Here is a 12,870-nt window from a genome sequence, read left to right on the forward strand (position 1 = left end):
CTTACTTGCTGATCCTTCCTTCTCAGGAAAATTAGTTTTGGTTTTCTTACCAAACTGACATGATTTGCATATTGTATTGTCTGGAATTCTGATGTCAGGGACATCACGAACTGCCTGATATTTGCATGCTTTCCTTGTCTGAGAGAAGCTTAGATGCCCCAATCTTCTGTGCCATAGCCAGCATTCATCATTCTTGCTTAGATAGCATTGTTGTTGTCCTCCCTTGAGTATGTATAAATTATTGGGAGTTCTTATGCCTTTGCTCACTGTTTCTCCTGTATCAAGCTCACGAACAATACATCCATTTGATCGAAATATTACCTCATTTCCTTGATCACACATTTGACTGACACTCAATAGATTATGCTTTAAGCCATCAACATACATAACATTTCCATCTTTGACCTTTTCTTTCAAAAGAACAAAACCTTTACCTTTTATGAGTGCAGGGGTGTCATTTCCAAATGAGACCTTCCTTTCCTTTTCTAAGGCACTATATGACTGAAGCTTTTCTTTATCACCTGTCATATGTTTCAAGCATCCACTGTCGAGGTACCACTGATTTTCCTGCCCTTCCGCGTATAAGGCTATACCACATCTTTCTAGTTGCGGTTCTTTCTTTCTCCATGTTTTGGGACTCAATGAATCTTGCTCCTTCTAAGATGTTTGCCGAAACCTACTCCTGCATTCAGAATCTTCATGACCGAAGTTGTTACAAATAGAGCATTCTATTTCATTTTCAAGAGCTGAAAAGTTATTGTAGGTCCTTTTCATGATCCCAGACATATTCCTTTGTTTTTGTGCTTCTCTAGTCATGATGGTCTTGTAGGCAACACATTGAGTAGCTTTGTGTCCAAAGTTATGACAAGAGAAACATTGGCCATTAAATAAATTCCTGCGATTATCAAACCTATCGACCAAATGATTGTAGTTTCTATTGACATCCATTCTTGAGGCAAATTGAGAATGATTTACTTGCGGTTGGTTGTAGCTTATGTTTATCCTTGAGGTAGATTGCCCCCAATTTACTTGGTCATTTCTATTCATTCTTGAAGTAAATTGTCCCCGATTTACCTGGTGATCTGCATTATGCCTTTGTTGTCGATTGTCAACATGTTCACTTCTCCTTGCTGCATCAAGATAACTTTTGGAGGTGGATGGCTTATGTGCTTGAGATGCTTCTTCAGTATATCCAAGACCTGTCTTGATTAGAGGAGAACGCTGCACTTTGATAATCTCATCTAAAGTTTCAGATCCTTTAGCAAATCTAAGATTAAGAGCTTTTGATTTCTCAATATCTTTTCTAAGTCCCACAATTTCACATTCTAACTTTTCATTGTGTTTTTCCCTTTCAGCAAGTTGGAATGTCAGAGTATCTATAATCATATTCTTTTCTTCTAAACAAATTTTGAGTTTAGAAATTTCTTCATAAAGACCTTCTTCATCTATAGCATCCAAGAAATCATCATCTTCAAAAGCCATCAAAAGTCTATAATCATTACATTGTTCATCTTCATCACTATTTGAAAATCCATCACTGTCTTCATGTGTATAATAGCTCTTCTTACTTACATTCTATTTTCTGTTCCATCTAACTGGTTCCTTACCTTTGTCAAGCTTATCTTTATGAGGACACTTGGCAGCATAGTGACTGACTCTTCCACAAGCAAAACATTTGAAAGGTAGCTTACCTCTGAATCTTCCAGAACCCCGTTGAAGGTTCTTGACAAAGTTTGATTCTTCCTCTCCTTCTGACATATGTCCTGACTCATTGTAATCTCCTTTTCCTGAGGCTTTGAATGCGACTTCTCTCCTGTCTGATGGTCCCCCTTTTCTCATTTTGAAAGCAGTTAGGATTTCGTGCAGCTGTGACATGGTAATGCTCTGTAGATTCTGCTTTTCTTCTATGGCAAAAACTTTTGATTCAAACTTAGAAGACAAAGATCTTAGAACCTTTTCAACCAAAGTAGCTTCTTTTATTTCTTCACCCAAATTTTTCATACAATTAACAGTCTCATCTATACGTAAGAAATAGTTAGCCACAATTTCATCATTGTGGATTCTGAGATTTTCATACTGAATTCTGAGAGTTTGTAGTTTTGCCCGTTTTACCTGATCATCTCCTTCATAGCTCAGAATGATCTTGTCCCATATTTCTTTTGCGGTTTTGAGCTACGTAACCTTGATGAATTCTAATTGAGATAAGCTCCCTAATAGAGTATTGACAGCCTTTGCATTTGTTTCATACTGCTTCTTACCAGTCGTATATGTAGGAGTTGTTGATGGAAATGTGTATCCTGTTTCCACTATATCCCAAACTTCTGTACCAAGAGATTGAAGATAAGCAGTGATTCTTACCTTCCAATAGACGAAGTTGCTCCCATCAAAAATAGGTGGCCTGATCGATGCCTCTTTTTCGTAGTTGCTCATGATGATAGATCTTCCTTCAAGCGATCAAGCTTCTTCTGAATGACCTGCTCTGATACCAATTGTTGGAAATAATACTAAGAGGGGGGGTGAATCAGTATTATGAGGTCAATTATTTTTTATTTCACAATCATATTTGTATACGCTACTTCAGTTAGTGAAAACCGCGTATGTACGCAACTATAGTTAAGGAAACCAGCATATAATCAGCAGACTCGAAATTTAAATTATTCTTTAGATGTTGATCATTAATCTGTGCATCAAACAGTAACCAGGAACAGAAAAAAAGAACAAGAAGTCACACATAAGAACACAAGATATAAGGTGGAAACCCAATGTGGGTGAAAACGACCTGCTGCAATTCGTCTCTATCTTCTTTTAATTAGAAACTTCTTTTTACAATGTTTCTGTACTGGTGCAGTCTTATACCAGTACATAGGCTACTACCTGCAGAAGGCTACAACCTTCTCTCATTCTCCAGCTTCTCCTGGAAAGGAGCTACAACCCCCTTAGCTCTTGTACTAGCTGAGGTACTAGTACGTAGGTGCTGACCTATAGAAGGCTACAACCTTCTCTTTTCTTCCAGGGACCACGTTTCATACATTTTCATACTAGATCCATGAATAACATCAATCAAACATCAAGTATATCTGCATCAACCTATCTCCTTTGCACCTAACAAAACTGAATCAAATAGTCACTTCTCTGTATGCTGTACCCAGAAATCAGTAACAGTAACCAGACACCAATTCTGAACCCAGAACACTGCAGCAATAAACAAAAGTAGCTAAAACATATTTCAAGAGACGTACGCTACTTCCATATGTATAACCTACATACAAACACTTCTGTATTAAGACCAACAAGCATATACGCTTCTTTGACTTACTGAACCAGTGTGTATACGTGCTTCTGCTGTGACGAACCTGCGTACAGATCTATAAAAGATAATTTACCCTTTTCACTTATTTAGACATCAGTTAAACCCCGATTATCAGATTTATTGATCAAGTCATGTGCCAAATAATTTATAGATCAAGTCATGTGCCAAATATAACAGATCAAAATCACACAAGGATATGACTATTCAAGCCTTAAGATCTTGACCCAACAATAGAACTTATCCTTCTTCTAGCGCTCATGTTCCTCCCTGTTTCAGATCCAGCTATGCACCATAACCCAATTCTAGATCTTCCTCTTCATAATATATTCAATTGCTTGAGTGATTAACTTTGCCTAATGATCTCCTTCCCTTTTATAGTCTTAGGCCTTACTCAATACCACGGTCCAAAACCATAAAGAATCAATACCATGGACCCAATACCTAGGTTCAACACTTCGGACGAGATACCATGGTCCAAAACCATAGGTCCAAATACCAAGGACTAAATACCACGGACCAAAAATAAGTTTTCCCACATGTACGTGCTTTTCCTTGCATGAAAGTGCGTGCATACGTATACGCGCCTTTTGAACGTTGATCCCACGTGTATACACAACTTGGTTAAGAGGAACCTGCGTATATAGCTTTTTCCTTCATTTTGAGAGCCTAAACTGTGATCTGTCATCTGAGTGAGTTGCCATCAAGGACAACACCTGTGTCATAGTGCCAAACCTGTGTCACAATGCCAATAGAGGTATGGAAATTGGTTGTCGTGGGTGAAGTGAAGGAGCTCATTTGTGAGATAAATTCAAATTCAAAAGTAGATAGTTTGGTTATGGATAGTCATAATTTTGGTGTAGTCAGGAGGATGTTTATTAGCAACATGAGTTACTATTGCATGAACAATGTCAAATTTCCTATAATCATTGTGAAAATGGTTCCCAATTTACTAAAGTGTGGTGATTTAAGATGGGAAGTATTTTAGCATGTTTTCCACACATGATGCTTTAGGAAGGATAAGGGAAACGAAGATACAAATCCCTGGTTCGATTCATGGTAATATTGTATTGAATTTATATATTGATCTTAAGTAACTCAATATGTAGGTGCAATTATTTTGTTAGAATTAGCTACTGTAAGAAATGAAAAATGAAGTAAGGGTATTTAAGATGAAGATAGATATTCCCAGTGTGTTAGTGATTGTAGAAGCAAATGCTATTCTTGTTATATGTCATTATCCCTTGTTTATGTAATGTTGTATTGTTTTGTGATGTAAACATCATTCCTAGGTCTGTTTTGCAAAGAAGTGTTGTAATAAAAAATGAGTTCTAGCTATGTTCTTGCTCTGTGAACTATTTGTTGAAAGTTGCACTATGAATCCTCATTGGCATGGACAAAGAATCTAAGGATGAGATTGATACATCTCATATCTAGACTACTTTCCTAGATAATTAGCAAGTATAGTGGATGACATCCACGTATCTTGTTAGATGGAAGTATGTACATAGGATGACTAGCTAATCAGTCTTCATGGTCAAATTGATGTTAAACCCTAGAGTACGATAGGTTCCAAATTAATTTGAGGTTGCAATGGTATGATTATTTTCCAACCAGTACATGACAACAATTCTTCAAATGAAGGGAGGAGCATGAACACCTATTGAGGTAGAAGTGAGTTACATTCTTCTAGCTTGAGAAAACCAAGTGATAAATGGAGGTTGAATTTTTGGAGTTGAATGATGAAATTGGAGCAAGAAGGATAGAGAGGTCGTAGATAGAACAAAGAGATATTTGGAGTTTGGTACAAGGAAAACATATGACGGTTCCTATGGAAGATTTATGGTAGAAGATGATATTGGTTGTTGTTGTAGAAAAGGTTAAATGGTGGTGGAAAAACCAAGGTAAGATTGTGTGGTGTGTTGAATAATAACAAACTCATGACCATATTATAATTTGAATCACACATTGTGTTTTTAAGCAAGTCTATGTGTCATGTTTTGATTTAATGTAATGGTCCTTGAAATGTATGTATCTGGTATCTCCACAAGTGGAGATTTTCGTACCCGAGTCAATATTGATGCAAGTCTAATGAGGCATGTGTACCCCCATGTAGTTTTTTGTAATCCAAAAGATTCCAGGTTTGTGCTAAACTAGAAAACACATTATGAAGAAAATTTATGATCAACATGAAACAATTGATGTGTTGTTTGTTTTAAGAAGAAACCATGTGAGAATGTGATGAAGAAATGCAAGTTTATGAGATATAGGGAACATATGGACAAGGAATCATGTAGAGTGTTTTTGTTCCTTGGGAGTATAATGTAGGAACATCAAAAGCATGGTTGAGGGTAAGGCAAGAAAGCCTAGGCCATGGTTGAGGTCAAACCAAGAAAACCTAGAGTGTGGATATGGGTAGCTGAGAGAACCTAACACGATGATGAGGGTGATGTAGGGGAAGTTAAAGGTATAAGTACATGTATGGATTTATGTGATGGAAGGATGGTTGAATGAAACATGTACATGAAGGGCATCCCAATAGACTGACAAATGTAGTGGCTGGTCACCCATTCATTATGGTGAATAGTTGTTCCTTTTTATAGGTGTCAACATATTAATAATGTTTGTAAATGCCAAGTTGGACTATAAATAGACTTCATTGATCAAGAGGAGTTGATAGTGGATCATGTGTTGTAAATAAGAACATATTGGTGAAGCCGTCAACTGATTGAGCTTAGGAGAAGTAGTCATTAACGGGGATTGTTAGAGTATGTAACTCCTACTTGTTTTAGGTGTGATCATAGGTTGAAGAAGGATATTGTTCCAAGTCTTTAGGGAGTTGGATAGATCTAGTTGGCTTGAGGGATATTTGCTCAACTAGATGCTTCCTAGATTGATGTAAGGTTGATATATGTTCTCAACTAATTGATTGTGTGATCAAGTTGATTTCTCTATCTTGATATAGAATACATGTATTTATACATGTAAGAATATTATATGTGAATTAATAGAGTGTGCTTATGCATTTCTAAATAGAAGAGAAAACTATGTAAAGAGAAAACTGGAAGAATGCAAAGGAAAAAATATAAATTTATGTAAGTAAGAATAAAAATATAGAAAAAAACATAAAGATAATGAAATGGATGTGGGAACTTAGAAAAATAGTGTTTAGGAAAATAAAATATAACAACATAGAAAAAAAATATAATAAATATAGATTTTATTATAAGAAGGTGAAATTAAAAAGAAAACAATTGAATTAAAAAGAAATAATTTTAGACTATTTTTTTTGGCTTCACTTAAAAGAAAACAAACTCTCCACCAAAAAAATAAGACTTACATGTTGATGTTGAATATAGAAAATTGTCACTATACATAAATGAAGATGTTGAGGTATTGAATTAATTGTTTAAGTAAATGAGAATAGTTAGGTAGATATCTAAATATGAAATTAATACCTGGGAGCAACATTGTAGTAAGAGACTAGCTCTATGGCTATAAAAATAGAAATATAAATAGAGATAGGTATAGAAATTGAAATTGAAATTGACATTGACATTGACAGGTACATTAAAATCAATGTATTGATTTCACTGTGACACAGTAGCTACGGGTTGCAACTCACTAGGAGTTACAACACACTGTGCTTTGCTCACATAGTACAAAACAAAACTCACATTTGAAACAAAGAATAAAATCAAACACAGACAAGGAATTCAATATATGGAACAAAGGATTTAGTACCTGTTTATTAAACATTCAATAGAATTACAAAGTCTTGCTACTTCAACAACGAAAATATAAGATATCAAACAGTGATTACAGCGATGGACACATGGAACGCTGCTACTAGGTTTTCAATAACACAAATTCACTCAACCCAACTCATTCTTGCTTCTGCGCATAGTCCCAACAATCAAAACTTCGAATGCTACTTCCACCATCCACAAACCAACCCTTCTTACATCGTAAACTGCTCTGTTTCACCTTCCTTCGATCCATTGAATCGATTCAACTGCTCTTGGACAATTATGAACTCTTCCAAGACTTAGTTGCCAAAACTGTCCCCAAACTATCATAACCACTTCACCTCCACCTCACGACCTTGGAATTTCGGCTTCAACCATGAGTGCTCATTCTTTCACTTGCGCACACAATTGTGACACGACCTAATCACATGAAAACTGGAGGATATCGCATGACAACTGGAGGGTATCATTGTGTGTGATGACAATGATGAAGTGGAGTCCCAGCATGTATTTCAACATATGTCACAATGGTGTCAAATGACAAAAACACAACAATAGAAACACCCGAGAGATGCAACAACGCGACAACATTTAAACCGGTGTTACAGTAGATGCTTCAGCTTGTTATAAAATGAATTACATGTGACAATGATAACATGGAAAATGGAGTTTCAACCCTATTTATTGGACTCTAACTACGTTTGTAGAAATTCAAATATTCTTGGGTGATGAGGATTTCCTGAACCAAGAGATGTTTCTGCATCACATTGTAGATGAATATTGTAGATTCATTAATAGAATACTCTAACAATAAGTGGTATCTATTTTTAACCCAAGCATGTGATCCAAATGTTAAATAGAGAGATTTAGTCCCCATAGGCCTTGTGATCCAATCCCCTACCTGATTTATTCACTTGAAGAAAACAAGTAACAATATATTTAAAAATTCCTTACCATGTTTCATGTCCATTTAAGATTATTGAAGATATTTAAGGTTCCTTAAAGTTTACTCAAAAATTCCTTACCATGTTTCAATTCCATTAAGCATTATTCAAGATATTTAAGATTCCTTAAAGATTACTCAAGAGCTATTATCGTTTGAGTGAACATTCTATGTGTAGATTTGATGCGGATTCGATACAGTGACTTTAGTGTTTCGGTTTGACTTGATTTTCAAAATTAATTAATGCTTTGATTAGAAAAGTAGAAGAGGACACACTCTGTAAGAACTGGGAACACACACCTTTAAGCCATCACTCAGGGGGACCTCTCTTGCTGCTTTGTAAATCAATACTTCTGAACCTCGAAAATTAAGTGAAGTTAGTGCTGATAATTGGTGAATCAATAATTTCTAAACCTTATCTATAATATTAAAGAAAAATCCTAGGTCCTCCCATTTAGATTTCCAATTAAGCTAAAGATAACTGACTAAAATATATGCCCAGCTCATCCCTTTTTTTACTATGCTATTGAATTCAGAGTATGAGGTCCCATCACATTAGATAAATGATGTTGTTATAATGCCAAACGATCTCCTTAAGTATTCAATAACAAAAAAATGCTCCCCATAGAATGTAAACTAAGTATCGTCTTTCTCTAACTCCACGAATAGGAGAAGATTTAAAATATGTTTTGTAGTTACAGAATTATCATTAAAAAAATGTTTATTATCACGATCAAAGTTAACAAACCTCTCCACCTACAATTGGATGTAGCGGTCATAAAAGTTAATTATCCTGAAATGTTATTATTATTATATACTATTACGAATAATTAGTAGAGAGGATTGCTTTGTTGACTAGACTTGAACAAATATTCACTTCACATGATTATTAATAGACCGATGTGACACGGCGTGTTGAATTGATTGCAGTTTGCATACCAAATGGCAACACACAGGAGGAATCTACACCATTATTATCTAAGCGTCTTGACTTTGTGGTCTTTTGACTGAGATTGCCTGGCCGTTCACTTCACGCCCTTTCCTTCGTCTTCTTTGCAGAATCCCTGCTACTAAGTTTTCCATATCCACTGTTGAAATGTTACTTTCAACTGCAACGTTTATTTTTTTTTAGAAAACCGTCTGAGGATTCCCCGCACCGCCGTTTATGGAATGGTGGTAATTCTCCGGGGGCAGCGATCACACTCATCAGCTGACACGTGCCCTAAGCAGTTTTGCAAAAACAACTTTCCCCGGCATGTAAAGTTCGTATGGTTTGACCATGCGATATGGTAACGGCGACACATTTTTTTTTGTTGTTATCCAGAGGACCTCCAGGCCCAAAAGATCTAATGTGCGTGGGATAACTGTGGGTGTAGTAGCTGCTACGATTGGATTAATGACAGTCATAGACTTTTGGAAGTGGAACGTTTGCTATCCTCGAAGATATAGGGAATGGATCTCTTGAACCAGAGGTGAAGGACGAGAAATTAATTTATCGCCATGTGAAGTAATTAACGGAAATTTACTCCGGTTGGTAAATGTAAGTGAAGAATTTATTTTTATTGTTTTTAATTCACGGGAGTCGTTTTTTTCTTATGATACAAGCAAAATGTAATGAAATGTAATAAGTAGCAGTGCGAAAGTAAGAAGTGAAAAGAAAAAATTACACACAACAGTGTTAATTTTTCAGAGGAGACAGAGTTTTTTTTTGTAATGCACAGCAGTGCAGAGGCAGAGGGCTCCAGTGATTGTAGGAAGTTTTACGTGGGCGTGGCACACTCTAATGTTTGTTTTTGATTTTCAGCTTCCGTGAGCGAATTTTGTAACAGTCAGTTTTATTAATGAATAGAAGTCCTTTGTGTGTGTAAAACTCTGTTCTCTGGAAACAATATTTAGTTTCTCTGTGTCAAAACAGAGCATTATTCTCTGTTCATTTATTTTTGTTCTGGAATTATCAGAAATTCCCAACATGGTATCAGAGCTTGTCCAGGCTCTTTGAAGGTGTCAAAGAAGCTGAAGGAAGGATTTCTTGCTGCAGCAGCTTCTTCAGCAGAGTGAAGACTCAGTCAAGAAAGAATCCAAGGTATTTCTCAAGTTAGTTTTTTGTGTTACTGTTGAGGACAATCAGTTATTTTAAATACACAGTCAAGTATTTTGAAGCATAGTTAAGAGTACAAGAATGGATGGAGCCAGCACTAGCATGGGTATCTGTAATAATCAGCTCCCACAATTTAATGGGAAAAACTATGACTATTGGGCAATAACTATGAGAGCCTTGCTTGCTTCCCAAGACTTATGGGAATTTGTTGAGGATGGTTTTGAAGAACCAGCAGATGAAAATGAGTTTGATAATTTAACTTAGGTAGAGAAAGATCTGTTGAAGAGTAATAAGAAGAAGGATTCTAAAGCCCTCTACTTTTTGTATCAAGCAGTGCATGAGAGTGTGTTTTCAAGGATAGCAGCAGCCAAGAGATCCAAAGAAGAATGGCAAACTCTCAAGATAGCCTATCAAGGCATGGAGAAAGTGAAGACAGCAAAACTACAGTTGCTGAGGAGAGATTTTGAGAATCTCTGCATGAAGGAGCCAGATAATATTGACTCATTCTTCACACATGTGATTGGTCTGGTCACACAGATAAGGTCTCATGGAGAGATTCTTGAAGAAAGGAGGATTGTGGAGAAACTATTGAGGATCCTACCCTCAAGGTTCGATGTGATTTTCACCACCATAGAAGAGACAAAGGATCTGACAAACTTCTCAGTTGATGAACTACATGCATCACTGGTAACACATGAGCAAAGATTGAGTAGAAATGAAAACTCATCTCTAGAACATGCCTTTAAGACCCAGATGTTCTTTGGAAGAGGAAGAGGTCAAAGCAGAGGAAACAAGAGAGGAAGAGGCATAAGCCAAAACAGAGGTGGAAGAAACAGTCCAGCAAATGCTCAAGGAAGAGGCAACAATCCAAATCAGAGCCAAGGCCAAGGCAGCAGCCAACAAAGTGGACAACCTCATGCTCAAGGAAAAAGGTATGATAAATCCAATGTCCAATGTCACTATCGTAAAAAATATGGGCATTATGAAAATGAATGTAGGAAGAAGCAGCATGATATGAGTAATAGAACTAGTGCAAATTTCACTAGAGAAAATATCAGCCAAGAAAATTTGTTTTTAGCCTATAATATGGCTGAAGCAAAGAGTGAGGATGTATGGTTTCTAGACTCCGGTTACAGTAACCATATGACAGGAAACATAACCCTGTTTTCTATGTTAGATCAAAGTGTGAAGTCACAAGTCACACTAGGGACCGATAGTAAAGTTTCTGTTATGGGAAAAGTAGAAGTAAATGTTTTAACAAGGATAGGTGAAAAGAAAACCATAGCAGATGTTTATTATGTTCCTAGATTGAAATGTAACCTCATAAGTATTGGAAAGCTTATTCAAAAGGGGTACAATGTTTTCTTTGTGGATGATGTATACACCATCATGGATAAAACACCCAACAAACAATGTATTGCTGAAGTGAACATGACAAGGAATAGGATGTTCCCTCTCAGAATGAAAGCAGATTTTAAAAATGGAGAAGAAATAGCAGTAGTGACACAAGAGGCTTTCCAAAGTGAACCAAAAGATGAAAATTGGTTGTGGCACTTGAGATTTGGACATCTCAACTTTGGAGGGCTTAACTTTTTGAATAGAAAAGGAATGGTAAGAGGATTACCATTGATAGAGAAACCAGACAGCCTTTGTGAAGGTTATATCTTGGGGAAACAACACAGAAAAAGTTTTCCATCTGGGAAAAGCATAAGGGCAAAAGCACCCTTAGAGATTGTCCACTCAAATTTATGTGGACCGATGCAAACTCCATCACTTACAAGCAGCCACTATATGCTAACATTTATTGATGATTTTACTAGAAAAACTTTGGTTTATTTCCTGAAGAACAAAAGTGAAGTGTTTGAAAGATTTTGCAATTTCAAAGCACTTGTAGAAAACCAAAGTGGGCTGCATATCAAAGTTCTAAGAACTGATAGAGGAGGTGAGTATATCTCCAAATAATTTCTACGTTTTTGTAGAGAAAATGGAATTCATAAGCAGGATACCACTAGGTACACTCCGCAGCATTTGCCAAATGAAGAATAGGACAATCATGGATATGGCAAGGAGTATGTTAAAGGCAAAGCATTTGCCAAATGATTATTGGGCTGAATTTGTACACTGTGCAACGTACATTTTGAATAGATTCCCTACAAAAGCAGTCATTAACGGAGTGCCGGAAGAAGCATGGAGTGGGACAAAGCAAGGAGTCGCCCACATGAAAGTTTTTGGATGTGTGGCTTATGCACACATTCCAAATCAACTAAGGAAGAAGTTGGATAGCAAAGGGGAGAAATGCATTTTCATCGGATACAGTGAGGAATCCAAAGCTTATAGGTTGTATAACCCATCCACCAAGAAGCTTATTGTGAGTAGATATGTTCAGTTCATTGAGGAGGAAGCTTGGGATGGAAGCATAGAGAAAATAGTGAATGTTAAAAACTCTTTGTCTCATGATGAAGATGATGAGAAGATGGCTGAAATACATCCCCAAACAGCAGCACCAACACAAGGGTAGCAAGAGACACCCTTGAGGAGAAATGAAAGTGCTTCTCCAAGCACACCACAAGGAGGAAATTCAAGTGCTTCTTCAAGCACTTGTACACCAAATGAAAGAGGTAAGAAGTTCAGAAATTTAAGTGACATTTATGAACAAGAGGCAACAAATGAAGGTATGAACTCTTTGTTTGCTTTATATTGTCATGTTGATGACCCTATTCATTTCGAAGAAGCAATTAAGGATAAGAAATGGATAGAAGCTATGGATGAGGAG

Source organism: Pinus tabuliformis, chromosome 4_1 (genome assembly GCF_031772625.1).
Source record: "Pinus tabuliformis cultivar Carrire ecotype Pingquan chromosome 4_1, CPIR1, whole genome shotgun sequence".
In the NCBI taxonomy this organism is placed as follows: Eukaryota; Viridiplantae; Streptophyta; class Pinopsida; order Pinales; family Pinaceae; genus Pinus; species Pinus tabuliformis.